Here is a 27,971-nt window from a genome sequence, read left to right as displayed (position 1 = left end):
TTGCTCGCTGAAATATGTTCATTTGCTGAAAACCAACAAAACCACGAAAAGTTCTTGAATTTGGAGATAAAATCTTTTTGCTTTGAGGTGGAAAGATCGAGCTGACTGAAATAAGTTCTTCAGATGAAAACCAACAAAAATTGACAAGAACCACGAACAGTTCTTGTATTTTAAGATAAAATCTTCCGCTATTAAAGAAAAAACTTTGAGCTCGCTGAAATATGTTCATTTGCTGAAAATCAACAAAACCACGAAAAGATCTTGTATTTGAAGATAAAATCTTTTTGCTTTGAGGAAGAAAGATCGAGCTGACTGAAATAAGTTTATCAGATCAAAACCAACAAAAATTGACAAGAACCACGAAAAGTTCTTGTATTTTAAGATAAAATCTGACGCTATTGAAGAAAAAACTTCTACCTCGCTGAAATATGTTCATTTGCTGAAAACCAACAAAACCACGAAAAGTTCTTGTATTTGAAGATAAAATCTTTTTGCATTAACGAAGAAAGATCTCGCTGACTGAAACAAGTTCATTCGATGAAAACCAACAAAAATTGACAAGAACCACGAAAAGTTCTTGTATTTTAAGATAAAATCTGACGCTATTAAAGAAAAAACTTCTTGCTCGCTGAAATATGTTCATTTGCTGAAAATCAACAAAACCACGAAAAGTTCTTGTATTTGAAGATAAAATCTTTTTGCATGAAAGAAGAAAGATCCAGCTGACTGAAATAAGTTTATCAGATCAAAACCAACAAAAATTGACAAGAACCACGAAAAGTTCTTGTATTTTAAGATAAAATCTGACGCTATTAAAGAAAAAACTTCACGCTCGCTGAAATATGTTCATTTGCTGAAAATCAACAAAACCACGAAAAGTTCTCGTATTTGAAGAGAAAATCTTTTTGCTTTGAAGAAGAAAGATCTCGCTGACTGAAATAAGTTAATTTGATGAAAACCAACAAAAATTGACAAGAACCACGAAAAGTTCTTGTATGTTAAGATAAAATCTGACGCTATTGAAGAAAAAACTTCTAGCTCGCTGAAATATGTTCATTTGCTGAAAACCAACAAAACCACGAAAAGTTCTTGTATTTGAAGATAAAATCTTTTTGCTTTGATGAAGAAAGATCGAGCTGACTGAAATAAGTTCATTAGATGAAAACCAACAAAAATTGACAAGAACCACGAAAAGTTCTTGTATTTTAAGATAAAATCTGACGCTATTAAAGAAAAAACTTCACGCTCGCTGAAATATGTTCATTTGCTGAAAATCAACAAAACCACGAAAAGTTCTTGTATTTGAAGATAAAATCTTTTTGATTTGAGGTGGAAAGATCGAGCTGACTGAAATAAGTTTATCAGATCAAAACCAACAAAAATTGACAAGAACCACGAAAAGTTCTTGTATTTTAAGATAAAATCTGACGCTATTAAAGAAAAAACTTCTCGCTCGCTGAAATATGTTCATTTGCTGAAAATCAACAAAACCACGAAAAGTTCTTGTATTTGAAGAGAAAATCTTTTTGCTTTGAAGAAGAAAGATCTCGCTGACTGAAATAAGTTCATCAGATGAAAACCAACAAAAATTGACAAGAACCATGAAAAGTTCTTGTATTTTAAGATAAAATCTGACGCTATTAAAGAAAAAACTTCTTGCTCGCTGAAATATGTTCATTTGCTGAAAATCAACAAAACCACGAAAAGTTCTTGTATTTGAAGATAAAATCTTTTTGCATTAAAGAAGAAAGATCTCGCTGACTGAAACAAGTTCATTAGATGAAAACCAACAAAAATTGACAAGAACCACGAAAAGTTCTTGTATTTTAAGATAAAATCTGACGCTATTAAAGAAAAAGCTTCTTGCTCGCTGAAATATGTTCATTTGCTGAAAACCAACAAAACCACGAAAAGTTCTTGAATTTGAAGATAAAATCTTTTTGCTTTGAGGTGGAAAGATCGAGCTGACTGAAATAAGTTCTTCAGATGAAAACCAACAAAAATTGACAAGAACCACGAAAATTTCTTGTATTTTAAGATAAAATCTGACGCTATTGAAGAAAAAACTTCAAGCTCGCTGAAATATGTTCATTTGCTGAAAACCAACAAAACCACGAAAAGTTCTTGAATTTGAAGATAAAATCTTTTTGCTTTGAGGAAGAAAGATCGAGCTGACTGAAATAAGTTTATCAGATCAAAACCAACAAAAATTGACAAGAACCACGAAAAGTTCTTGTATTTTAAGATAAAATCTGACGCTATTAAAGAAAAAACTTCTCGCTCGCTGAAATATGTTCATTTGCTGAAAATCAACAAAACCACGAAAAGTTCTTGTATTTGAAGATAAAATCTATTTGCTTTGAAGAAGAAAGATCTCGCTGACTGAAATAAGTTCATCAGATGAAAACCAACAAAAATTGACAAGAACCACGAAAAGTTCTTGTATTTTAAGATAAAATCTGACGCTATTGAAGAAAAAACTTCAAGGTCGCTGAAATATGTTCATTTGCTGAAAACCAACAAAACCACGAAAAGTTCTTGAATTTGAAGATAAAATCTTTTTGCTTTGAAGAAGAAAGATCCAGCTGACTGAAATAAGTTCATGAGATGAAAACCAACAAAAATTGACAAGAACCACGAAAAGTTCTTGTATTTTAAGATAAAATCTGACGCTATTGAAGAAAAAACTTCTAGCTCGCTGAAATATGTTCATTTGTTGAAAACCAACAAAACCACGAAAAGTTCTTGTATTTGAAGATAAAATCTTTTTGCTTTGAAGAAGAAAGATCTAGCTGACTGAAATAAGTTCATCAGATGAAAAACAACAAAAATTGACAAAAACCACGAAAAGTTCTTCTATTTTAAGATAAAATCTTCCGCTATTGAGGAAAAAACTTTGAGCTCGCTGAAATATGTTCATTTGCTGAAAATCAACAAAACCACGAAAAGATCTTGTATTTGAAGATAAAATCTTTTTACTTTGAGGAAGAAAGATCGAGCTGACTGAAATAAGTTTATCAGATCAAAACGAACAAAAATTGACAAGAACCACGAAAAGTTCTTGTATTTTAAGATAAAATCTGACGCTATTAAAGAAAAAACTTCTCGCTCGCTGAAATATGTTCATTTGCTGAAAATCAACAAAACCACGAAAAGTTCTTGTATTTGAAGAGAAAATCTTTTTGCTTTGAAGAAGAAAGATCTCGCTGACTGAAATAAGTTCATTAGATGAAAACCAACAAAAATTGACAAGAACCACGAAAAGTTCTTGTATGTTAAGATAAAATCTGACGCTATTGAAGAAAAAACTTCTAGCTCGCTGAAATATGTTCATTTGCTGAAAACCAACAAAACCACGAAAAGTTCTTGTATTTGAAGATAAAATCTTTTTGCTTTGAAGAAGAAAGATCTAGCTGACTGAAATAAGTTCATTAGATGAAAACCAACAAAAATTGACAGGAACCACGAAAAGTTCTTGTATTTTAAGATAAAATCTTCCGCTATTAAAGAAAAAACTTTGAGCTCGCTGAAATATGTTCATTTGCTGAAAATCAACAAAACCACGAAAAGATCTTGTATTTGAAGATAAAATCGTTTTGCTTTGAGGAAGAAAGATCGAGCTGACTGAAATAAGTTTATCAGATCAAAACCAACAAAAATTGACAAGTAACACGAAAAGTTCTTGTATTTTAAGATAAAATCTGACGCTATTGAAGAAAAAACTTCTCGCTCGCTGAAATATGTTCATTTGCTGAAAACCAACAAAACCACGAAAAGTTCTTGTATTTGAAGATAAAATCTTTTTGCATTAAAGAAGAAAGATCTAGCTGACTGAAACAAGTTCATTCGATGAAAACCAACAAAAATTGACAAGAACCACGAAAAGTTCTTGTATTTTAAGATAAAATCTGACGCTATTTAAGAAAAAACTTCTCGCTCGCTGAAATATGTTCATTTGCTGAAAACCAACAAAACCACGAAAAGTTCTTGAATTTGAAGATAAAATCTTTTTGCTTTGAGGTGGAAAGATCGAGCTGACTGAAAGAAGTTCATCAGATCAAAACCAACAAAAATTGACAAGAACCACGAAAAGTTCTTGTATGTTAAGATAAAATCTGACGCTATTGAAGAAAAAACTTCTAGCTCGCTGAAATATGTTCATTTGCTGAAAACCAACAAAACCACGAAAAGTTCTTGTATTTGAAGATAAAATCTTTTTGCTTTGAAGAAGAAAGATCTAGCTGACTGAAACAAGTTCATTCGATGAAAACCAACAAAAATTGACAAGAACCACAAAAAGTTCTTTTATTTTAAGATAAAATCTTCTGCTATTAAAGAAAAAACTTTGAGCTCGCTGAAATATGTTCATTTGCTGAAAATCAACAAAACCACGAAAAGATCTTGTATTTGAAGATAAAATCTTTTTGCTTTGAGGAAGAAAGATCGAGCTGACTGAAATAAGTTTATCAGATCAAAACCAACAAAAATTGACAAGAACCACGAAAATTTCTTGTATTTGAAGATAAAATCTGACGCTATTGAAGAAAAAACTTCAAGCTCGCTGAAATATGTTCATTTGCTGAAAACCAACAAAACCACGAAAAGTTCTTGAATTTGAAGATAAAATCTTTTTGCTTTGAGGAAGAAAGATCGAGCTGACTGAAATAAGTTTATCAGATCAAAACCAACAAAAATTGACAAGAACCACGAAAAGTTCTTGTATTTTAAGATAAAATCTGACGCTATTAAAGAAAAAACTTCTCGCTCGCTGAAATATGTTCATTTGCTGAAAATCAACAAAACCACGAAAAGTTCTTGTATTTGAAGATAAAATCTTTTTGCTTTGAAGAAGAAAGATCTCGCTGACTGAAATAAGTTCATCAGATGAAAACCAACAAAAATTGACAAGAACCACGAAAAGTTCTTGTATTTTAAGATAAAATCTGACGCTATTGAAGAAAAAACTTCAAGGTCGCTGAAATATGTTCATTTGCTGAAAACCAACAAAACCACGAAAAGTTCTTGTATTTGAAGATAAAATCTTTTTGCTTTGAAGAAGAAAGATCTAGCTGACTGAAATAAGTTCATCAGATGAAAAACAACAAAAATTGACAAAAACCACGAAAAGTTCTTCTATTTTAAGATAAAATCTTCCGCTATTAAGGAAAAAACTTTGAGCTCGCTGAAATATGTTCATTTGCTGAAAATCAACAAAACCACGAAAAGATCTTGTATTTGAAGATAAAATCTTTTTGCTTTGAGGAAGAAAGATCGAGCTGACTGAAATAAGTTTATCAGATCAAAACGAACAAAAATTGACAAGAACCACGAAAAGTTCTTGTATTTTAAGATAAAATCTGACGCTATTAAAGAAAAAACTTCTCGCTCGCTGAAATATGTTCATTTGCTGAAAATCAACAAAACCACGAAAAGTTCTTGCATTTGAAGAGAAAATCTTTTTGCTTTGAAGAAGAAAGATCTCGCTGACTGAAATAAGTTCATTAGATGAAAACCAACAAAAATTGACAAGAACCACGAAAAGTTCTTGTATTTTAAGATAAAATCTTCCGCTATTAAAGAAAAAACTTTGAGCTCGCTGAAATATGTTCATTTGCTGAAAATCAACAAAACCACGAAAAGATCTTGTATTTGAAGATAAAATCGTTTTGCTTTGAGGAAGAAAGATCGAGCTGACTGAAATAAGTTTATCAGATCAAAACCAACAAAAATTGACAAGTAACACGAAAAGTTCTTGTATTTTAAGATAAAATCTGACGCTATTGAAGAAAAAACTTCTCGCTCGCTGAAATATGTTCATTTGCTGAAAACCAACAAAACCACGAAAAGTTCTTGTATTTGAAGATAAAATCTTTTTGCATTAAAGAAGAAAGATCTAGCTGACTGAAACAAGTTCATTCGATGAAAACCAACAAAAATTGACAAGAACCACGAAAAGTTCTTGTATTTTAAGATAAAATCTGACGCTATTTAAGAAAAAACTTCTCGCTCGCTGAAATATGTTCATTTGCTGAAAACCAACAAAACCACGAAAAGTTCGTGAATTTGAAGATAAAATCTTTTTGCTTTGAGGTGGAAAGATCGAGCTGACTGAAAGAAGTTCATCAGATCAAAACCAACAAAAATTGACAAGAACCACGAAAAGTTCTTGTATGTTAAGATAAAATCTGACGCTATTGAAGAAAAAACTTCTAGCTCGCTGAAATATGTTCATTTGCTGAAAACCAACAAAACCACGAAAAGTTCTTGTATTTGAAGATAAAATCTTTTTGCTTTGAAGAAGAAAGATCTAGCTGACTGAAACAAGTTCATTCGATGAAAACCAACAAAAATTGACAAGAACCACGAAAAGTTCTTTTATTTTAAGATAAAATCTTCTGCTATTAAAGAAAAAACTTTGAGCTCGCTGAAATATGTTCATTTGCTGAAAATCAACAAAACCACGAAAAGATCTTGTATTTGAAAATAAAATCTTTTTGCTTTGAGGAAGAAAGATCGAGCTGACTGAAATAAGTTTATCAGATCAAAACCAACAAAAATTGACAAGAACCACGAAAAGTTCTTGTATTTTAAGATAAAATCTGACGCTTTTAAAGAAAAAACTTCTCGCTCGCTGAAATATGTTCATTTGCTGAAAATCAACACAACCACGAAAAGTTCTTGTATTTGAAGATAAAATCTTTTTGCTTTGAAGAAGAAAGATCTCGCTGACTGAAATAAGTTCATCAGATGAAAACCAACAAAAATTGACAAGAACCACAAAAAGTTCTTGTATTTTAAGATAAAATCTGACGCCATTAAAGAAAAAACTTCTTGCTCGCTGAAATATGTTCATTTGCTGAAAATCAACAAAACCACGAAAAGTTCTTGTATTTGAAGATAAAATCTTTTTGCATTAAAGAAGAAAGATCTAGCTGACTGAAACAAGTTCATTAGATGAAAACCAACAAAAATTGACAAGAACCACGAAAAGTTCTTGTATTTTAAGATAAAATCTGACGCTATTAAAGAAAAAACTTCTCGCTCGCTGAAATATGTTCATTTGCTGAAAACCAACAAAACCACGAAAAGTTCTTGAATTTGAAGATAAAATCTTTTTGCTTTGAGGTGGAAAGATCGAGCTGACTGAAAGAAGTTCATCAGATCAAAACCAACAAAAATTGACAAGAACCACGAAAAGTTCTTGTATTTTAAGATAAAATCTGACGCTATTGAAGAAAAAACTTCAAGCTCGCTGAAATATGTTCATTTGCTGAAAATCAACAAAACCACGAAAAGTTCTCGTATTTGAAGAGAAAATCTTTTTGCTTTGAAGAAGAAAGATCTCGCTGACTGAAATAAGTTAATTTGATGAAAACCAACAAAAATTGACAAGAACCACGAAAAGTTCTTGTATGTTAAGATAAAATCTGACGCTATTGAAGAAAAAACTTCTAGCTCGCTGAAATATGTTCATTTGCTGAAAACCAACAAAACCACGAAAAGTTCTTGTATTTGAAGATAAAATCTTTTTGCTTTGATGAAGAAAGATCGAGCTGACTGAAATAAGTTCATTAGATGAAAACCAACAAAAATTGACAAGAACCACGAAAAGTTCTTGTATTTTTAGATAAAATCTTCCGCTATTAAAGAAAAAACTTTGAGCTCGCTGAAATATGTTCATTTGCTGAAAATCAACAAAACCACGAAAAGTTCTTGTATTTGAAGATAAAATCTTTTTATTTGAGGTGGAAAGATCGAGCTGACTGAAATAAGTTTATCAGATCAAAACCAACAAAAATTGACAAGAACCACGAAAAGTTCTTGTATTTTAAGATAAAATCTGACGCTATTAAAGAAAAAACTTCTCGCTCGCTGAAATATGTTCATTTGCTGAAAATCAACAAAACCACGAAAAGTTCTTGTATTTGAAGAGAAAATCTTTTTGCTTTGAAGAAGAAAGATCTCGCTGACTGAAATAAGTTCATCAGATGAAAACCAACAAAAATTGACAAGAACCATGAAAAGTTCTTGTATTTTAAGATAAAATCTGACGCTATTAAAGAAAAAACTTCTTGCTCGCTGAAATATGTTCATTTGCTGAAAATCAACAAAACCACGAAAAGTTCTTGTATTTGAAGATAAAATCTTTTTGCATTAAAGAAGAAAGATCTAGCTGACTGAAACAAGTTCATTAGATGAAAACCAACAAAAATTGACAAGAACCACGAAAAGTTCTTGTATTTTAAGATAAAATCTGACGCTATTAAAGAAAAAGCTTCTTGCTCGCTGAAATATGTTCATTTGCTGAAAACCAACAAAACCACGAAAAGTTCTTGAATTTGAAGATAAAATCTTTTTGCTTTGAGGTGGAAAGATCGAGCTGACTGAAATAAGTTCTTCAGATGAAAACCAACAAAAATTGACAAGAACCACGAAAATTTCTTGTATTTTAAGATAAAATCTGACGCTATTGAAGAAAAAACTTCAAGCTCGCTGAAATATGTTCATTTGCTGAAAACCAACAAAACCACGAAAAGTTCTTGAATTTGAAGATAAAATCTTTTTGCTTTGAGGAAGAAAGATCGAGCTGACTGAAATAAGTTTATCAGATCAAAACCAACAAAAATTGACAAGAACCACGAAAAGTTCTTGTATTTTAAGATAAAATCTGACGCTATTAAAGAAAAAACTTCTCGCTCGCTGAAATATGTTCATTTGCTGAAAATCAACAAAACCACGAAAAGTTCTTGTATTTGAAGATAAAATCTTTTTGCTTTGAAGAAGAAAGATCTCGCTGACTGAAATAAGTTCATCAGATGAAAACCAACAAAAATTGACAAGAACCACGAAAAGTTCTTGTATTTTAAGATAAAATCTGACGCTATTGAAGAAAAAACTTCAAGGTCGCTGAAATATGTTCATTTGCTGAAAACCAACAAAACCACGAAAAGTTCTTGAATTTGAAGATAAAATCTTTTTGCTTTGAAGAAGAAAGATCCAGCTGACTGAAATAAGTTCATGAGATGAAAACCAACAAAAATTGACAAGAACCACGAAAAGTTCTTGTATTTTAAGATAAAATCTGACGCTATTGAAGAAAAAACTTCTAGCTCGCTGAAATATGTTCATTTGTTGAAAACCAACAAAACCACGAAAAGTTCTTGTATTTGAAGATAAAATCTTTTTGCTTTGAAGAAGAAAGATCTAGCTGACTGAAATAAGTTCATCAGATGAAAAACAACAAAAATTGACAAAAACCACGAAAAGTTCTTCTATTTTAAGATAAAATCTTCCGCTATTAAGGAAAAAACTTTGAGCTCGCTGAAATATGTTCATTTGCTGAAAATCAACAAAACCACGAAAAGATCTTGTATTTGAAGATAAAATCTTTTTGCTTTGAGGAAGAAAGATCGAGCTGACTGAAATAAGTTTATCAGATCAAAACCAACAAAAATTGACAAGAACCACGAAAAGTTCTTGTATTTTAAGATAAAATCTGACGCTATTAAAGAAAAAACTTCTCGCTCGCTGAAATATGTTCATTTGCTGAAAATCAACAAAACCACGAAAAGTTCTTGTATTTGAAGAGAAAATCTTTTTGCTTTGAAGAAGAAAGATCTCGCTGACTGAAATAAGTTCATTAGATGAAAACCAACAAAAATTGACAAGAACCACGAAAAGTTCTTGTATGTTAAGATAAAATCTGACGCTATTGAAGAAAAAACTTCTAGCTCGCTGAAATATGTTCATTTGCTGAAAACCAACAAAACCACGAAAAGTTCTTGTATTTGAAGATAAAATCTTTTTGCTTTGAAGAAGAAAGATCTAGCTGACTGAAATAAGTTCATTAGATGAAAACCAACAAAAATTGACAAGAACCACGAAAAGTTCTTGTATTTTAAGATAAAATCTGACGCTATTAAAGAAAAAACTTCTTGCTCGCTGAAATATGTTCATTTGCTGAAAATCAACAAAACCACGAAAAGTTCTTGTATTTGAAGATAAAATCTTTTTGCATTAAAGAAGAAAGATCTAGCTGACTGAAACAAGTTCATTAGATGAAAACCAACAAAAATTGACAAGAACCACGAAAAGTTCTTGTATTTTAAGATAAAATCTGACGCTATTAAAGAAAAAGCTTCTTGCTCGCTGAAATATGTTCATTTGCTGAAAACCAACAAAACCACGAAAAGTTCTTGAATTTGAAGATAAAATCTTTTTGCTTTGAGGAAGAAAGATCGAGCTGACTGAAATAAGTTTATCAGATCAAAACCAACAAAAATTGACAAGAACCACGAAAAGTTCTTGTATTTTAAGATAAAATCTGACGCTATTAAAGAAAAAACTTCTCGCTCGCTGAAATATGTTCATTTGCTGAAAATCAACAAAACCACGAAAAGTTCTTGTATTTGAAGATAAAATCTTTTTGCTTTGAAGAAGAAAGATCTCGCTGACTGAAATAAGTTCATCAGATGAAAACCAACAAAAATTGACAAGAACCACGAAAAGTTCTTGTATTTTAAGATAAAATCTGACGCTATTGAAGAAAAAACTTCAAGGTCGCTGAAATATGTTCATTTGCTGAAAACCAACAAAACCACGAAAAGTTCTTGAATTTGAAGATAAAATCTTTTTGCTTTGAAGAAGAAAGATCCAGCTGACTGAAATAAGTTCATGAGATGAAAACCAACAAAAATTGACAAGAACCACGAAAAGTTCTTGTATTTTAAGATAAAATCTGACGCTATTGAAGAAAAAACTTCTAGCTCGCTGAAATATGTTCATTTGTTGAAAACCAACAAAACCACGAAAAGTTCTTGTATTTGAAGATAAAATCTTTTTGCTTTGAAGAAGAAAGATCTAGCTGACTGAAATAAGTTCATCAGATGAAAAACAACAAAAATTGACAAAAACCACGAAAAGTTCTTCTATTTTAAGATAAAATCTTCCGCTATTAAGGAAAAAACTTTGAGCTCGCTGAAATATGTTCATTTGCTGAAAATCAACAAAACCACGAAAAGATCTTGTATTTGAAGATAAAATCTTTTTGCTTTGAGGAAGAAAGATCGAGCTGACTGAAATAAGTTTATCAGATCAAAACGAACAAAAATTGACAAGAAACACGAAAAGTTCTTGTATTTTAAGATAAAATCTGACGCTATTAAAGAAAAAACTTCTCGCTCGCTGAAATATGTTCATTTGCTGAAAATCAACAAAACCACGAAAAGTTCTTGTATTTGAAGAGAAAATCTTTTTGCTTTGAAGAAGAAAGATCTCGCTGACTGAAATAAGTTCATTAGATGAAAACCAACAAAAATTGACAAGAACCACGAAAAGTTCTTGTATGTTAAGATAAAATCTGACGCTATTGAAGAAAAAACTTCTAGCTCGCTGAAATATGTTCATTTGCTGAAAACCAACAAAACCACGAAAAGTTCTTGTATTTGAAGATAAAATCTTTTTGCTTTGAAGAAGAAAGATCTAGCTGACTGAAATAAGTTCATTAGATGAAAACCAACAAAAATTGACAAGAACCACGAAAAGTTCTTGTATTTTAAGATAAAATCTTCCGCTATTAAAGAAAAAACTTTGAGCTCGCTGAAATATGTTCATTTGCTGAAAATCAACAAAACCACGAAAAGATCTTGTATTTGAAGATAAAATCGTTTTGCTTTGAGGAAGAAAGATCGAGCTGACTGAAATAAGTTTATCAGATCAAAACCAACAAAAATTGACAAGTAACACGAAAAGTTCTTGTATTTTAAGATAAAATCTGACGCTATTGAAGAAAAAACTTCTCGCTCGCTGAAATATGTTCATTTGCTGAAAACCAACAAAACCACGAAAAGTTCTTGTATTTGAAGATAAAATCTTTTTGCATTAAAGAAGAAAGATCTAGCTGACTGAAACAAGTTCATTCGATGAAAACCAACAAAAATTGACAAGAACCACGAAAAGTTCTTGTATTTTAAGATAAAATCTGACGCTATTTAAGAAAAAACTTCTCGCTCGCTGAAATATGTTCATTTGCTGAAAACCAACAAAACCACGAAAAGTTCTTGTATTTGAAGATAAAATCTTTTTGCTTTGAGGTGGAAAGATCGAGCTGACTGAAAGAAGTTCATCAGATCAAAACCAACAAAAATTGACAAGAACCACGAAAAGTTCTTGTATGTTAAGATAAAATCTGACGCTATTGAAGAAAAAACTTCTAGCTCGCTGAAATATGTTCATTTGCTGAAAACCAACAAAACCACGAAAAGTTCTTGTATTTGAAGATAAAATCTTTTTGCTTTGAAGAAGAAAGATCCAGCTGACTGAAACAAGTTCATTCGATGAAAACCAACAAAAATTGACAAGAACCACGAAAAGTTCTTTTATTTTAAGATAAAATCTTCTGCTATTAAAGAAAAAACTTTGAGCTCGCTGAAATATGTTCATTTGCTGAAAATCAACAAAACCACGAAAAGATCTTGTATTTGAAGATAAAATCTTTTTGCTTTGAGGAAGAAAGATCGAGCTGACTGAAATAAGTTTATCAGATCAAAACCAACAAAAATTGACAAGAACCACGAAAAGTTCTTGTATTTTAAGATAAAATCTGACGCTTTTAAAGAAAAAACTTCTCGCTCGCTGAAATATGTTCATTTGCTGAAAATCAACAAAACCACGAAAAGTTCTTGTATTTGAAGAGAAAATCTTTTTGCTTTGAAGAAGAAAGATCTCGCTGACTGAAATAAGTTCATCAGATGAAAACCAACAAAAATTGACAAGAACCACAAAAAGTTCTTGTATTTTAAGATAAAATCTGACGCCATTAAAGAAAAAACTTCTTGCTCGCTGAAATATGTTCATTTGCTGAAAATCAACAAAACCACGAAAAGTTCTTGTATTTGAAGATAAAATCTTTTTGCATTAAAGAAGAAAGATCTAGCTGACTGAAACAAGTTCATTAGATGAAAACCAACAAAAATTGACAAGAACCACGAAAAGTTCTTGTATTTTAAGATAAAATCTGACGCTATTAAAGAAAAAACTTCTCGCTCGCTGAAATATGTTCATTTGCTGAAAACCAACAAAACCACGAAAAGTTCTTGAATTTGAAGATAAAATCTTTTTGCTTTGAGGTGGAAAGATCGAGCTGACTGAAAGAAGTTCATCAGATCAAAACCAACAAAAATTGACAAGAACCACGAAAAGTTCTTGTATTTTAAGATAAAATCTGACGCTATTGAAGAAAAAACTTCAAGCTCGCTGAAATATGTTCATTTGCTGAAAACCAACAAAACCACGAAAAGTTCTTGAATTTGAAGATAAAATCTTTTTGCTTTGAAGAAGAAAGATCCAGCTGACTGAAATAAGTTCATCAGATGAAAACCAACAAAAATTGACAAGAACCACGAAAAGTTCTTGTATTTTAAGATAAAATCTGACGCTATTGAAGAAAAAACTTCTTGCTCGCTGAAATATGTTCATTTGCTGAAAACCAACAAAACCACGAAAAGTTCTTGTATTTGAAGATAAAATCTTTTTGCTTTGAGGTGGAAAGATCGAGCTGACTGAAAGAAATTCATCAGATCAAAACCAACAAAAATTGACAAGAACCACGAAAAGTTCTTGTATGTTAAGATAAAATCTGACGCTATTGAAGAAAAAACTTCTAGCTCGCTGAAATATGTTCATTTGCTGAAAACCAACAAAACCACGAAAAGTTCTTGTATTTGAAGATAAAATCTTTTTGCTTTGAAGAAGAAAGATCTAGCTGACTGAAATAAGTTCATTTGATGAAAACCAACAAAAATTGACAAGAACCACGAAAAGTTCTTGTATTTTAAGATAAAATCTTCCGCTATTAAAGAAAAAACTTTGAGCTCGCTGAAATATGTTCATTTGCTGAAAATCAACAAAACCACGAAAAGTTCTTGTATTTGAAGATAAAATCTTTTTGCTTTGAGGTAGAAAGATCTAGCTGACTGAAACAAGTTCATTCAATGAAAACCAACAAAAATTGACAAGAACCACGAAAAGTTCTTGTATTTTAAGATAAAATCTGACGCTATTAAAGAAAAAACTTCACGCTCGCTGAAATATGTTCATTTGCTGAAAATCAACAAAACCACGAAAAGTTCTCGTATTTGAAGAGAAAATCTTTTTGCTTTGAAGAAGAAAGATCTCGCTGACTGAAATAAGTTAATTTGATGAAAACCAACAAAAATTGACAAGAACCACGAAAAGTTCTTGTATTTTAAGATAAAATCTGACGCTAATAAAGAAAAAACTTCTCGCTCGCTGAAATATGTTCATTTGCTGAAAATCAACAAAACCACGAAAAGTTCTTGTATTTGAAGAGAAAATCTTTTTGCTTTGTAGAAGAAAGATCTCGCTGACTGAAATAAGTTCATCAGATGAAAACCAACAAAAATTGACAAGAACCATGAAAAGTTCTTGTATTTTAAGATAAAATCTGACGCTATTAAAGAAAAAACTTCTTGCTCGCTGAAATATGTTCATTTGCTGAAAATCAACAAAACCACGAAAAGTTCTTGTATTTGAAGATAAAATCTTTTTGCATTAAAGAAGAAAGATCTAGCTGACTGAAACAAGTTCATTAGATGAAAACCAACAAAAATTGACAAGAACCACGAAAAGTTCTTGTATTTTAAGATAAAATCTGACGCTATTAAAGAAAAAGCTTCTTGCTCGCTGAAATATGTTCATTTGCTGAAAACCAACAAAACCACGAAAAGTTCTTGAATTTGAAGATAAAATCTTTTTGCTTTGAGGTGGAAAGATCGAGCTGACTGAAATAAGTTCTTCAGATGAAAACCAACAAAAATTGACAAGAACCACGAAAATTTCTTGTATTTTAAGATAAAATCTGACGCTATTGAAGAAAAAACTTCAAGCTCGCTGAAATATGTTCATTTGCTGAAAACCAACAAAACCACGAAAAGTTCTTGAATTTGAAGATAAAATCTTTTTGCTTTGAAGAAGAAAGATCCAGCTGACTGAAATAAGTTCATGAGATGAAAACCAACAAAAATTGACAAGAACCACGAAAAGTTCTTGTATTTTAAGATAAAATCTGACGCTATTGAAGAAAAAACTTCTAGCTCGCTGAAATATGTTCATTTGTTGAAAACCAACAAAACCACGAAAAGTTCTTGTATTTGAAGATAAAATCTTTTTGCTTTGAAGAAGAAAGATCTAGCTGACTGAAATAAGTTCATCAGATGAAAAACAACAAAAATTGACAAAAACCACGAAAAGTTCTTCTATTTTAAGATAAAATCTTCCGCTATTAAGGAAAAAACTTTGAGCTCGCTGAAATATGTTCATTTGCTGAAAATCAACAAAACCACGAAAAGATCTTGTATTTGAAGATAAAATCTTTTTGCTTTGAGGAAGAAAGATCGAGCTGACTGAAATAAGTTTATCAGATCAAAACGAACAAAAATTGACAAGAACCACGAAAAGTTCTTGTATTTTAAGATAAAATCTGACGCTATTAAAGAAAAAACTTCTCGCTCGCTGAAATATGTTCATTTGCTGAAAATCAACAAAACCACGAAAAGTTCTTGTATTTGAAGAGAAAATCTTTTTGCTTTGAAGAAGAAAGATCTCGCTGACTGAAATAAGTTCATTAGATGAAAACCAACAAAAATTGACAAGAACCACGAAAAGTTCTTGTATGTTAAGATAAAATCTGACGCTATTGAAGAAAAAACTTCTAGCTCGCTGAAATATGTTCATTTGCTGAAAACCAACAAAACCACGAAAAGTTCTTGTATTTGAAGATAAAATCTTTTTGCTTTGAAGAAGAAAGATCTAGCTGACTGAAATAAGTTCATTAGATGAAAACCAACAAAAATTGACAAGAACCACGAAAAGTTCTTGTATTTTAAGATAAAATCTGACGCTATTAAAGAAAAAACTTCTTGCTCGCTGAAATATGTTCATTTGCTGAAAATCAACAAAACCACGAAAAGTTCTTGTATTTGAAGATAAAATCTTTTTGCATTAAAGAAGAAAGATCTAGCTGACTGAAACAAGTTCATTAGATGAAAACCAACAAAAATTGACAAGAACCACGAAAAGTTCTTGTATTTTAAGATAAAATCTGACGCTATTAAAGAAAAAGCTTCTTGCTCGCTGAAATATGTTCATTTGCTGAAAACCAACAAAACCACGAAAAGTTCTTGAATTTGAAGATAAAATCTTTTTGCTTTGAGGAAGAAAGATCGAGCTGACTGAAATAAGTTTATCAGATCAAAACCAACAAAAATTGACAAGAACCACGAAAAGTTCTTGTATTTTAAGATAAAATCTGACGCTATTAAGGAAAAAACTTCTTGCTCGCTGAAATATGTTCATTTGCTGAAAATCAACAAAACCACGAAAAGTTCTTGTATTTGAAGATAAAATCTTTTTGCTTTGAAGAAGAAAGATCTCGCTGACTGAAATAAGTTCATCAGATGAAAACCAACAAAAATTGACAAGAACCACGAAAAGTTCTTGTATTTTAAGATAAAATCTGACGCTATTGAAGAAAAAGCTTCAAGGTCGCTGAAATATGTTCATTTGCTGAAAACCAACAAAACCACGAAAAGTTCTTGAATTTGAAGATAAAATCTTTTTGCTTTGAAGAAGAAAGATCCAGCTGACTGAAATAAGTTCATGAGATGAAAACCAACAAAAATTGACAAGAACCACGAAAAGTTCTTGTATTTTAAGATAAAATCTGACGCTATTGAAGAAAAAACTTCTAGCTCGCTGAAATATGTTCATTTGTTGTAAACCAACAAAACCACGAAAAGTTCTTGTATTTGAAGATAAAATCTTTTTGCTTTGAGGAAGAAAGATCTAGCTGACTGAAATAAGTTCATCAGATGAAAAACAACAAAAATTGACAAAAACCACGAAAAGTTCTTCTATTTTAAGATAAAATCTTCCGCTATTAAGGAAAAAACTTTGAGCTCGCTGAAATATGTTCATTTGCTGAAAATCAACAAAACCACGAAAAGATCTTGTATTTGAAGATAAAATCTTTTTGCTTTGAGGAAGAAAGATCGAGCTGACTGAAATAAGTTTATCAGATCAAAACGAACAAAAATTGACAAGAACCACGAAAAGTTCTTGTATTTTAAGATAAAATCTGACGCTATTAAAGAAAAAACTTCTCGCTCGCTGAAATATGTTCATTTGCTGAAAATCAACAAAACCACGAAAAGTTCTTGTATTTGAAGAGAAAATCTTTTTGCTTTGAAGAAGAAAGATCTCGCTGACTGAAATAAGTTCATTAGATGAAAACCAACAAAAATTGACAAGAACCACGAAAAGTTCTTGTATGTTAAGATAAAATCTGACGCTATTGAAGAAAAAACTTCTAGCTCGCTGAAATATGTTCATTTGCTGAAAACCAACAAAACCACGAAAAGTTCTTGTATTTGAAGATAAAATCTTTTTGCTTTGAAGAAGAAAGATCTAGCTGACTGAAATAAGTTCATTAGATGAAAACCAACAAAAATTGACAAGAACCACGAAAAGTTCTTGTATTTTAAGATAAAATCTTCCGCTATTAAAGAAAAAACTTTGAGCTCGCTGAAATATGTTCATTTGCTGAAAATCAACAAAACCACGAAAAGATCTTGTATTTGAAGATAAAATCGTTTTGCTTTGAGGAAGAAAGATCGAGCTGACTGAAATAAGTTTATCAGATCAAAACCAACAAAAATTGACAAGTAACACGAAAAGTTCTTGTATTTTAAGATAAAATCTGACGCTATTGAAGAAAAAACTTCTCGCTCGCTGAAATATGTTCATTTGCTGAAAACCAACAAAACCACGAAAAGTTCTTGTATTTGAAGATAAAATCTTTTTGCATTAAAGAAGAAAGATCTAGCTGACTGAAACAAGTTCATTCGATGAAAACCAACAAAAATTGACAAGAACCACGAAAAGTTCTTGTATTTTAAGATAAAATCTGACGCTATTTAAGAAAAAACTTCTCGCTCGCTGAAATATGTTCATTTGCTGAAAACCAACAAAACCACGAAAAGTTCTTGTATTTGAAGATAAAATCTTTTTGCTTTGAGGTGGAAAGATCGAGCTGACTGAAAGAAGTTCATCAGATCAAAACCAACAAAAATTGACAAGAACCACGAAAAGTTCTTGTATGTTAAGATAAAATCTGACGCTATTGAAGAAAAAACTTCTAGCTCGCTGAAATATGTTCATTTGCTGAAAACCAACAAAACCACGAAAAGTTCTTGTATTTGAAGATAAAATCTTTTTGCTTTGAAGAAGAAAGATCCAGCTGACTGAAACAAGTTCATTCGATGAAAACCAACAAAAATTGACAAGAACCACGAAAAGTTCTTTTATTTTAAGATAAAATCTTCTGCTATTAAAGAAAAAACTTTGAGCTCGCTGAAATATGTTCATTTGCTGAAAATCAACAAAACCACGAAAAGATCTTGTATTTGAAGATAAAATCTTTTTGCTTTGAGGAAGAAAGATCGAGCTGACTGAAATAAGTTTATCAGATCAAAACCAACAAAAATTGACAAGAACCACGAAAAGTTCTTGTATTTTAAGATAAAATCTGACGCTTTTAAAGAAAAAACTTCTCGCTCGCTGAAATATGTTCATTTGCTGAAAATCAACAAAACCACGAAAAGTTCTTGTATTTGAAGAGAAAATCTTTTTGCTTTGAAGAAGAAAGATCTCGCTGACTGAAATAAGTTCATCAGATGAAAACCAACAAAAATTGACAAGAACCACAAAAAGTTCTTGTATTTTAAGATAAAATCTGACGCCATGAAAGAAAAAACTTCTTGCTCGCTGAAATATGTTCATTTGCTGAAAATCAACAAAACCACGAAAAGTTCTTGTATTTGAAGATAAAATCTTTTTGCATTAAAGAAGAAAGATCTAGCTGACTGAAACAAGTTCATCAGATGAAAACCAACAAAAATTGACAAGAACCACGAAAAGTTCTTGTATTTTAAGATAAAATCTGACGCTATTAAAGAAAAAACTTCTCGCTCGCTGAAATATGTTCATTTGCTGAAAACCAACAAAACCACGAAAAGTTCTTGAATTTGAAGATAAAATCTTTTTGCTTTGAGGTGGAAAGATCGAGCTGACTGAAAGAAGTTCATCAGATCAAAACCAACAAAAATTGACAAGAACCACGAAAAGTTCTTGTATTTTAAGATAAAATCTGACGCTATTGAAGAAAAAACTTCAAGCTCGCTGAAATATGTTCATTTGCTGAAAACCAACAAAACCACGAAAAGTTCTTGAATTTGAAGATAAAATCTTTTTGCTTTGAAGAAGAAAGATCCAGCTGACTGAAATAAGTTCATCAGATGAAAACCAACAAAAATTGACAAGAACCACGAAAAGTTCTTGTATTTTAAGATAAAATCTGACGCTATTGAAGAAAAAACTTCTTGCTCGCTGAAATATGTTCATTTGCTGAAAACCAACAAAACCACGAAAAGTTCTTGTATTTGAAGATAAAATCTTTTTGCTTTGAGGTGGAAAGATCGAGCTGACTGAAAGAAGTTCATCAGATCAAAACCAACAAAAATTGACAAGAACCACGAAAAGTTCTTGTATGTTAAGATAAAATCTGACGCTATTGAAGAAAAAACTTCTAGCTCGCTGAAATATGTTCATTTGCTGAAAACCAACAAAACCACGAAAAGTTCTTGTATTTGAAGATAAAATCTTTTTGCTTTGAAGAAGAAAGATCTCGCTGACTGAAACAAGTTCATTCGATGAAAACCAACAAAAATTGACAAGAACCACGAAAAGTTCTTGTATTTTAAGATAAAATCTTCCGCTATTAAAGAAAAAACTTTGAGCTCGCTGAAATATGTTCATTTGCTGAAAATCAACAAAACCACGAAAAGATCTTGTATTTGAAGATAAAATCTTTTTGCTTTGAGGAAGAAAGATCGAGCTGACTGAAATAAGTTTATCAGATCAAAACCAACAAAAATTGACAAGAACCACGAAAAGTTCTTGTATTTTAAGATAAAATCTGACGCTATTGAAGAAAAAACTTCTAGCTCGCTGAAATATGTTCATTTGCTGAAAACCAACAAAACCACGAAAAGTTCTTGTATTTGAAGATAAAATCTTTTTGCATTAACGAAGAAAGATCTCGCTGACTGAAACAAGTTCATTCGATGAAAACCAACAAAAATTGACAAGAACCACGAAAAGTTCTTGTATTTTAAGATAAAATCTGACGCTATTAAAGAAAAAACTTCTTGCTCGCTGAAATATGTTCATTTGCTGAAAATCAACAAAACCACGAAAAGTTCTTGTATTTGAAGATAAAATCTTTTTGCATGAAAGAAGAAAGATCCAGCTGACTGAAACAAGTTCATTAGATGAAAACCAACAAAAATTGACAAGAACCACGAAAAGTTCTTGTATTTTAAGATAAAATCTGACGCTATTAAAGAAAAAACTTCTCGCTCGCTGAAATATGTTCATTTGCTGAAAACCAACAAAACCACGAAAAGTTCTTGAATTTGAAGATAAAATCTTTTTGCTTTGAGGAAGAAAGATCGAGCTGACTGAAATAAGTTTATCAGATCAAAACCAACAAAAATTGACAAGAACCACGAAAAGTTCTTGTATTTTAAGATAAAATCTGACGCTATTAAAGAAAAAACTTCACGCTCGCTGAAATATGTTCATTTGCTGAAAATCAACAAAACCACGAAAAGTTCTCGTATTTGAAGAGAAAATCTTTTTGCTTTGAAGAAGAAAGATCTCGCTGACTGAAATAAGTTAATTTGATGAAAACCAACAAAAATTGATAAGAACCACGAAAAGTTCTTGTATGTTAAGATAAAATCTGACGCTATTGAAGAAAAAACTTCTAGCTCGCTGAAATATGTTCATTTGCTGAAAACCAACAAAACCACGAAAAGTTCTTGTATTTGAAGATAAAATCTTTTTGCTTTGATGAAGAAAGATCGAGCTGACTGAAATAAGTTCATTAGATGAAAACCAACAAAAATTGACAAGAACCACGAAAAGTTCTTGTATTTTAAGATAAAATCTTCCGCTATTAAAGAAAAAACTTTGAGCTCGCTGAAATATGTTTATTTGCTGAAAATCAACAAAACCACGAAAAGTTCTTGTATTTGAAGATAAAATCTTTTTGATTTGAGGTGGAAAGATCGAGCTGACTGAAATAAGTTTATCAGATCAAAACCAACAAAAATTGACAAGAACCACGAAAAGTTCTTGTATTTTAAGATAAAATCTGACGCTATTAAAGAAAAAACTTCTCGCTCGCTGAAATATGTTCATTTGCTGAAAATCAACAAAACCACGAAAAGTTCTTGTATTTGAAGAGAAAATCTTTTTGCTTTGAAGAAGAAAGATCTCGCTGACTGAAATAAGTTCATCAGATGAAAACCAACAAAAATTGACAAGAACCATGAAAAGTTCTTGTATTTTAAGATAAAATCTGACGCTATTAAAGAAAAAACTTCTTGCTCGCTGAAATATGTTCATTTGCTGAAAATCAACAAAACCACGAAAAGTTCTTGTATTTGAAGATAAAATCTTTTTGCATTAAAGAAGAAAGATCTAGCTGACTGAAACAAGTTCATTAGATGAAAACCAACAAAAATTGACAAGAACCACGAAAAGTTCTTGTATTTTAAGATAAAATCTGACGCTATTAAAGAAAAAGCTTCTTGCTCGCTGAAATATGTTCATTTGCTGAAAACCAACAAAACCACGAAAAGTTCTTGAATTTGAAGATAAAATCTTTTTGCTTTGAGGTGGAAAGATCGAGCTGACTGAAATAAGTTCTTCAGATGAAAACCAACAAAAATTGACAAGAACCACGAAAATTTCTTGTATTTTAAGATAAAATCTGACGCTATTGAAGAAAAAACTTCAAGCTCGCTGAAATATGTTCATTTGCTGAAAACCAACAAAACCACGAAAAGTTCTTGAATTTGAAGATAAAATCTTTTTGCTTTGAGGAAGAAAGATCGAGCTGACTGAAATAAGTTTATCAGATCAAAACCAACAAAAATTGACAAGAACCACGAAAAGTTCTTGTATTTTAAGATAAAATCTGACGCTATTAAAGAAAAAACTTCTCGCTCGCTGAAATATGTTCATTTGCTGAAAATCAACAAAACCACGAAAAGTTCTTGTATTTGAAGATAAAATCTTTTTGCTTTGAAGAAGAAAGATCTCGCTGACTGAAATAAGTTCATCAGATGAAAACCAACAAAAATTGACAAGAACCACGAAAAGTTCTTGTATTTTAAGATAAAATCTGACGCTATTGAAGAAAAAACTTCAAGGTCGCTGAAATATGTTCATTTGTTGAAAACCAACAAAACCACGAAAAGTTCTTGTATTTGAAGATAAAATCTTTTTGCTTTGAAGAAGAAAGATCTCGCTGACTGAAATAAGTTCATGAGATGAAAACCAACAAAAATTGACAAGAAGCACGAAAAGTTCTTGTATTTTAAGATAAAATCTGACGCTATTGAAGAAAAAACTTCTAGCTCGCTGAAATATGTTCATTTGTTGAAAACCAACAAAACCACGAAAAGTTCTTGTATTTGAAGATAAAATCTTTTTGCTTTGAAGAAGAAAGATCTAGCTGACTGAAATAAGTTCATCAGATGAAAAACAACAAAAATTGACAAAAACCACGAAAAGTTCTTCTATTTTAAGATAAAATCTTCCGCTATTAAGGAAAAAACTTTGAGCTCGCTGAAATATGTTCATTTGCTGAAAATCAACAAAACCACGAAAAGATCTTGTATTTGAAGATAAAATCTTTTTGCTTTGAGGAAGAAAGATCGAGCTGACTGAAATAAGTTTATCAGATCAAAACGAACAAAAATTGACAAGAACCACGAAAAGTTCTTGTATTTTAAGATAAAATCTGACGCTATTAAAGAAAAAACTTCTCGCTCGCTGAAATATGTTCATTTGCTGAAAATCAACAAAACCACGAAAAGTTCTTGTATTTGAAGAGAAAATCTTTTTGCTTTGAAGAAGAAAGATCTCGCTGACTGAAATAAGTTCATTAGATGAAAACCAACAAAAATTGACAAGAACCACGAAAAGTTCTTGTATGTTAAGATAAAATCTGACGCTATTGAAGAAAAAACTTCTAGCTCGCTGAAATATGTTCATTTGCTGAAAACCAACAAAACCACGAAAAGTTCTTGTATTTGAAGATAAAATCTTTTTGCTTTGAAGAAGAAAGATCTAGCTGACTGAAATAAGTTCATGAGATGAAAACCAACAAAAATTGACAAGAACCACGAAAAGTTCTTGTATTTTAAGATAAAATCTTCCGCTATTAAAGAAAAAACTTTGAGCTCGCTGAAATATGTTCATTTGCTGAAAATCAACAAAACCACGAAAAGATCTTGTATTTGAAGATAAAATCGTTTTGCTTTGAGGAAGAAAGATCGAGCTGACTGAAATAAGTTTATCAGATCAAAACCAACAAAAATTGACAAGTAACACGAAAAGTTCTTGTATTTTAAGATAAAATCTGACGCTATTGAAGAAAAAACTTCTCGCTCGCTGAAATATGTTCATTTGCTGAAAACCAACAAAACCACGAAAAGTTCTTGTATTTGAAGATAAAATCTTTTTGCATTAAAGAAGAAAGATCTAGCTGACTGAAACAAGTTCATTCGATGAAAACCAACAAAAATTGACAAGAACCACGAAAAGTTCTTGTATTTTAAGATAAAATCTGACGCTATTTAAGAAAAAACTTCTCGCTCGCTGAAATATGTTCATTTGCTGAAAACCAACAAAACCACGAAAAGTTCTTGAATTTGAAGATAAAATCTTTTTGCTTTGAGGTGGAAAGATCGAGCTGACTGAAAGAAGTTCATCAGATCAAAACCAACAAAAATTGACAAGAACCACGAAAAGTTCTTGTATGTTAAGATAAAATCTGACGCTATTGAAGAAAAAACTTCTAGCTCGCTGAAATATGTTCATTTGCTGAAAACCAACAAAACCACGAAAAGTTCTTGTATTTGAAGATAAAATCTTTTTGCTTTGAAGAAGAAAGATCTAGCTGACCGAAACAAGTTCATTCGATGAAAACCAACAAAAATTGACAAGAACCACGAAAAGTTCTTTTATTTTAAGATAAAATCTTCTGCTATTAAAGAAAAAACTTTGAGCTCGCTGAAATATGTTCATTTGCTGAAAATCAACAAAACCACGAAAAGATCTTGTATTTGAAGATAAAATCTTTTTGCTTTGAGGAAGAAAGATCTCGCTGACTGAAATAAGTTTATCAGATCAAAACCAACAAAAATTGACAAGAACCACGAAAAGTTCTTGTATTTTAAGATAAAATCTGACGCTATTAAAGAAAAAACTTCTTGCTCGCTGAAATATGTTCATTTGCTGAAAATCAACAAAACCACGAAAAGTTCTTGTATTTGAAGATAAAATCTTTTTGCATGAAAGAAGAAAGATCCAGCTTACTGAAACAAGTTCATTAGATGAAAACCAACAAAAATTGACAAGAACCACGAAAAGTTCTTGTATTTTAAGATAAAATCTGACGCTATTAAAGAAAAAACTTCTCGCTCGCTGAAATATGTTCATTTGCTGAAAACCAACAAAACCACGAAAAGTTCTTGAATTTGAAGATAAAATCTTTTTGCTTTGAGGAAGAAAGATCGAGCTGACTGAAATAAGTTTATCAGATCAAAACCAACAAAAATTGACAAGAACCACGAAAAGTTCTTGTATTTTAAGATAAAATCTGACGCTATTAAAGAAAAAACTTCACGCTCGCTGAAATATGTTCATTTGCTGAAAATCAACAAAACCACGAAAAGTTCTCGTATTTGAAGAGAAAATCTTTTTGCTTTGAAGAAGAAAGATCTCGCTGACTGAAATAAGTTAATTTGATGAAAACCAACAAAAATTGACAAGAACCACGAAAAGTTCTTGTATGTTAAGATAAAATCTGACGCTATTGAAGAAAAAACTTCTAGCTCGCTGAAATATGTTCATTTGCTGAAAACCAACAAAACCACGAAAAGTTCTTGTATTTGAAGATAAAATCTTTTTGCTTTGATGAAGAAAGATCGAGCTGACTGAAATAAGTTCATTAGATGAAAACCAACAAAAATTGACAAGAACCACGAAAAGTTCTTGTATTTTAAGATAAAATCTTCCGCTATTAAAGAAAAAACTTTGAGCTCGCTGAAATATGTTCATTTGCTGAAAATCAACAAAACCACGAAAAGTTCTTGTATTTGAAGATAAAATCTTTTTGATTTGAGGTGGAAAGATCGAGCTGACTGAAATAAGTTTATCAGATCAAAACCAACAAAAATTGACAAGAACCACGAAAAGTTCTTGTATTTTAAGATAAAATCTGACGCTATTAAAGAAAAAACTTCTCGCTCGCTGAAATATGTTCATTTGCTGAAAATCAACAAAACCACGAAAAGTTCTTGTATTTGAAGAGAAAATCTTTTTGCTTTGAAGAAGAAAGATCTCGCTGACTGAAATAAGTTCATCAGATGAAAACCAACAAAAATTGACAAGAACCATGAAAAGTTCTTGTATTTTAAGATAAAATCTGACGCTATTAAAGAAAAAACTTCTTGCTCGCTGAAATATGTTCATTTGCTGAAAATCAACAAAACCACGAAAAGTTCTTGTATTTGAAGATAAAATCTTTTTGCATTAAAGAAGAAAGATCTAGCTGACTGAAACAAGTTCATTAGATGAAAACCAACAAAAATTGACAAGAAACACGAAAAGTTCTTGTATTTTAAGATAAAATCTGACGCTATTAAAGAAAAAGCTTCTTGCTCGCTGAAATATGTTCATTTGCTGAAAACCAACAAAACCACGAAAAGTTCTTGAATTTGAAGATAAAATCTTTTTGCTTTGAGGTGGAAAGATCGAGCTGACTGAAATAAGTTCTTCAGATGAAAACCAACAAAAATTGACAAGAACCACGAAAATTTCTTGTATTTTAAGATAAAATCTGACGCTATTGAAGAAAAAACTTCAAGCTCGCTGAAATATGTTCATTTGCTGAAAACCAACAAAACCACGAAAAGTTCTTGAATTTGAAGATAAAATCTTTTTGCTTTGAGGAAGAAAGATCGAGCTGACTGAAATAAGTTTATCAGATCAAAACCAACAAAAATTGACAAGAACCACGAAAAGTTCTTGTATTTTAAGATAAAATCTGACGCTATTAAAGAAAAAACTTCTCGCTCGCTGAAATATGTTCATTTGCTGAAAATCAACAAAACCACGAAAAGTTCTTGTATTTGAAGATAAAATCTTTTTGCTTTGAAGAAGAAAGATCTCGCTGACTGAAATAAGTTCATCAGATGAAAACCAACAAAAATTGACAAGAACCACGAAAAGTTCTTGTATTTTAAGATAAAATCTGACGCTATTGAAGAAAAAACTTCAAGGTCGCTGAAATATGTTCATTTGCTGAAAACCAACAAAACCACGAAAAGTTCTTGAATTTGAAGATAAAATCTTTTTGCTTTGAAGAAGAAAGATCCAGCTGACTGAAATAAGTTCATGAGATGAAAACCAACAAAAATTGACAAGAACCACGAAAAGTTCTTGTATTTTAAGATAAAATCTGACGCTATTGAAGAAAAAACTTCCAGCTCGCTGAAATATGTTCATTTGTTGAAAACCAACAAAACCACGAAAAGTTCTTGTATTTGAAGATAAAATCTTTTTGCTTTGAAGAAGAAAGATCTAGCTGACTGAAATAAGTTCATCAGATGAAAAACAACAAAAATTGACAAAAACCACGAAAAGTTCTTCTATTTTAAGATAAAATCTTCCGCTATTAAGGAAAAAACTTTGAGCTCGCTGAAATATGTTCATTTGCTGAAAATCAACAAAACCACGAAAAGATCTTGTATTTGAAGATAAAATCTTTTTGCTTTGAGGAAGAAAGATCGAGCTGACTGAAATAAGTTTATCAGATCAAAACGAACAAAAATTGACAAGAACCACGAAAAGTTCTTGTATTTTAAGATAAAATCTGACGCTATTAAAGAAAAAACTTCTCGCTCGCTGAAATATGTTCATTTGCTGAAAATCAACAAAACCACGAAAAGTTCTTGTATTTGAAGAGAAAATCTTTTTGCTTTGAAGAAGAAAGATCTCGCTGACTGAAATAAGTTCATTAGATGAAAACCAACAAAAATTGACAAGAACCACGAAAAGTTCTTGTATGTTAAGATAAAATCTGACGCTATTGAAGAAAAAACTTCTAGCTCGCTGAAATATGTTCATTTGCTGAAAACCAACAAAACCACGAAAAGTTCTTGTATTTGAAGATAAAATCTTTTTGCTTTGAAGAAGAAAGATCTAGCTGACTGAAATAAGTTCATTAGATGAAAACCAACAAAAATTGACAAGAACCACGAAAAGTTCTTGTATTTTAAGATAAAATCTTCCGCTATTAAAGAAAAAACTTTGAGCTCGCTGAAATATGTTCATTTGCTGAAAATCAACAAAACCACGAAAAGATCTTGTATTTGAAGATAAAATCGTTTTGCTTTGAGGAAGAAAGATCGAGCTGACTGAAATAAGTTTATCAGATCAAAACCAACAAAAATTGACAAGTAACACGAAAAGTTCTTGTATTTTAAGATAAAATCTGACGCTATTGAAGAAAAAACTTCTCGCTCGCTGAAATATGTTCATTTGCTGAAAACCAACAAAACCACGAAAAGTTCTTGTATTTGAAGATAAAATCTTTTTGCATTAAAGAAGAAAGATCTAGCTGACTGAAACAAGTTCATTCGATGAAAACCAACAAAAATTGACAAGAACCACGAAAAGTTCTTGTATTTTAAGATAAAATCTGACGCTATTTAAGAAAAAACTTCTCGCTCGCTGAAATATGTTCATTTGCT

This window comes from Heptranchias perlo, chromosome 6 (genome assembly GCF_035084215.1).
Source record: "Heptranchias perlo isolate sHepPer1 chromosome 6, sHepPer1.hap1, whole genome shotgun sequence".
Classification (NCBI taxonomy): domain Eukaryota; kingdom Metazoa; phylum Chordata; class Chondrichthyes; order Hexanchiformes; family Hexanchidae; genus Heptranchias; species Heptranchias perlo.
This window is presented reverse-complemented; position numbering follows the sequence as displayed.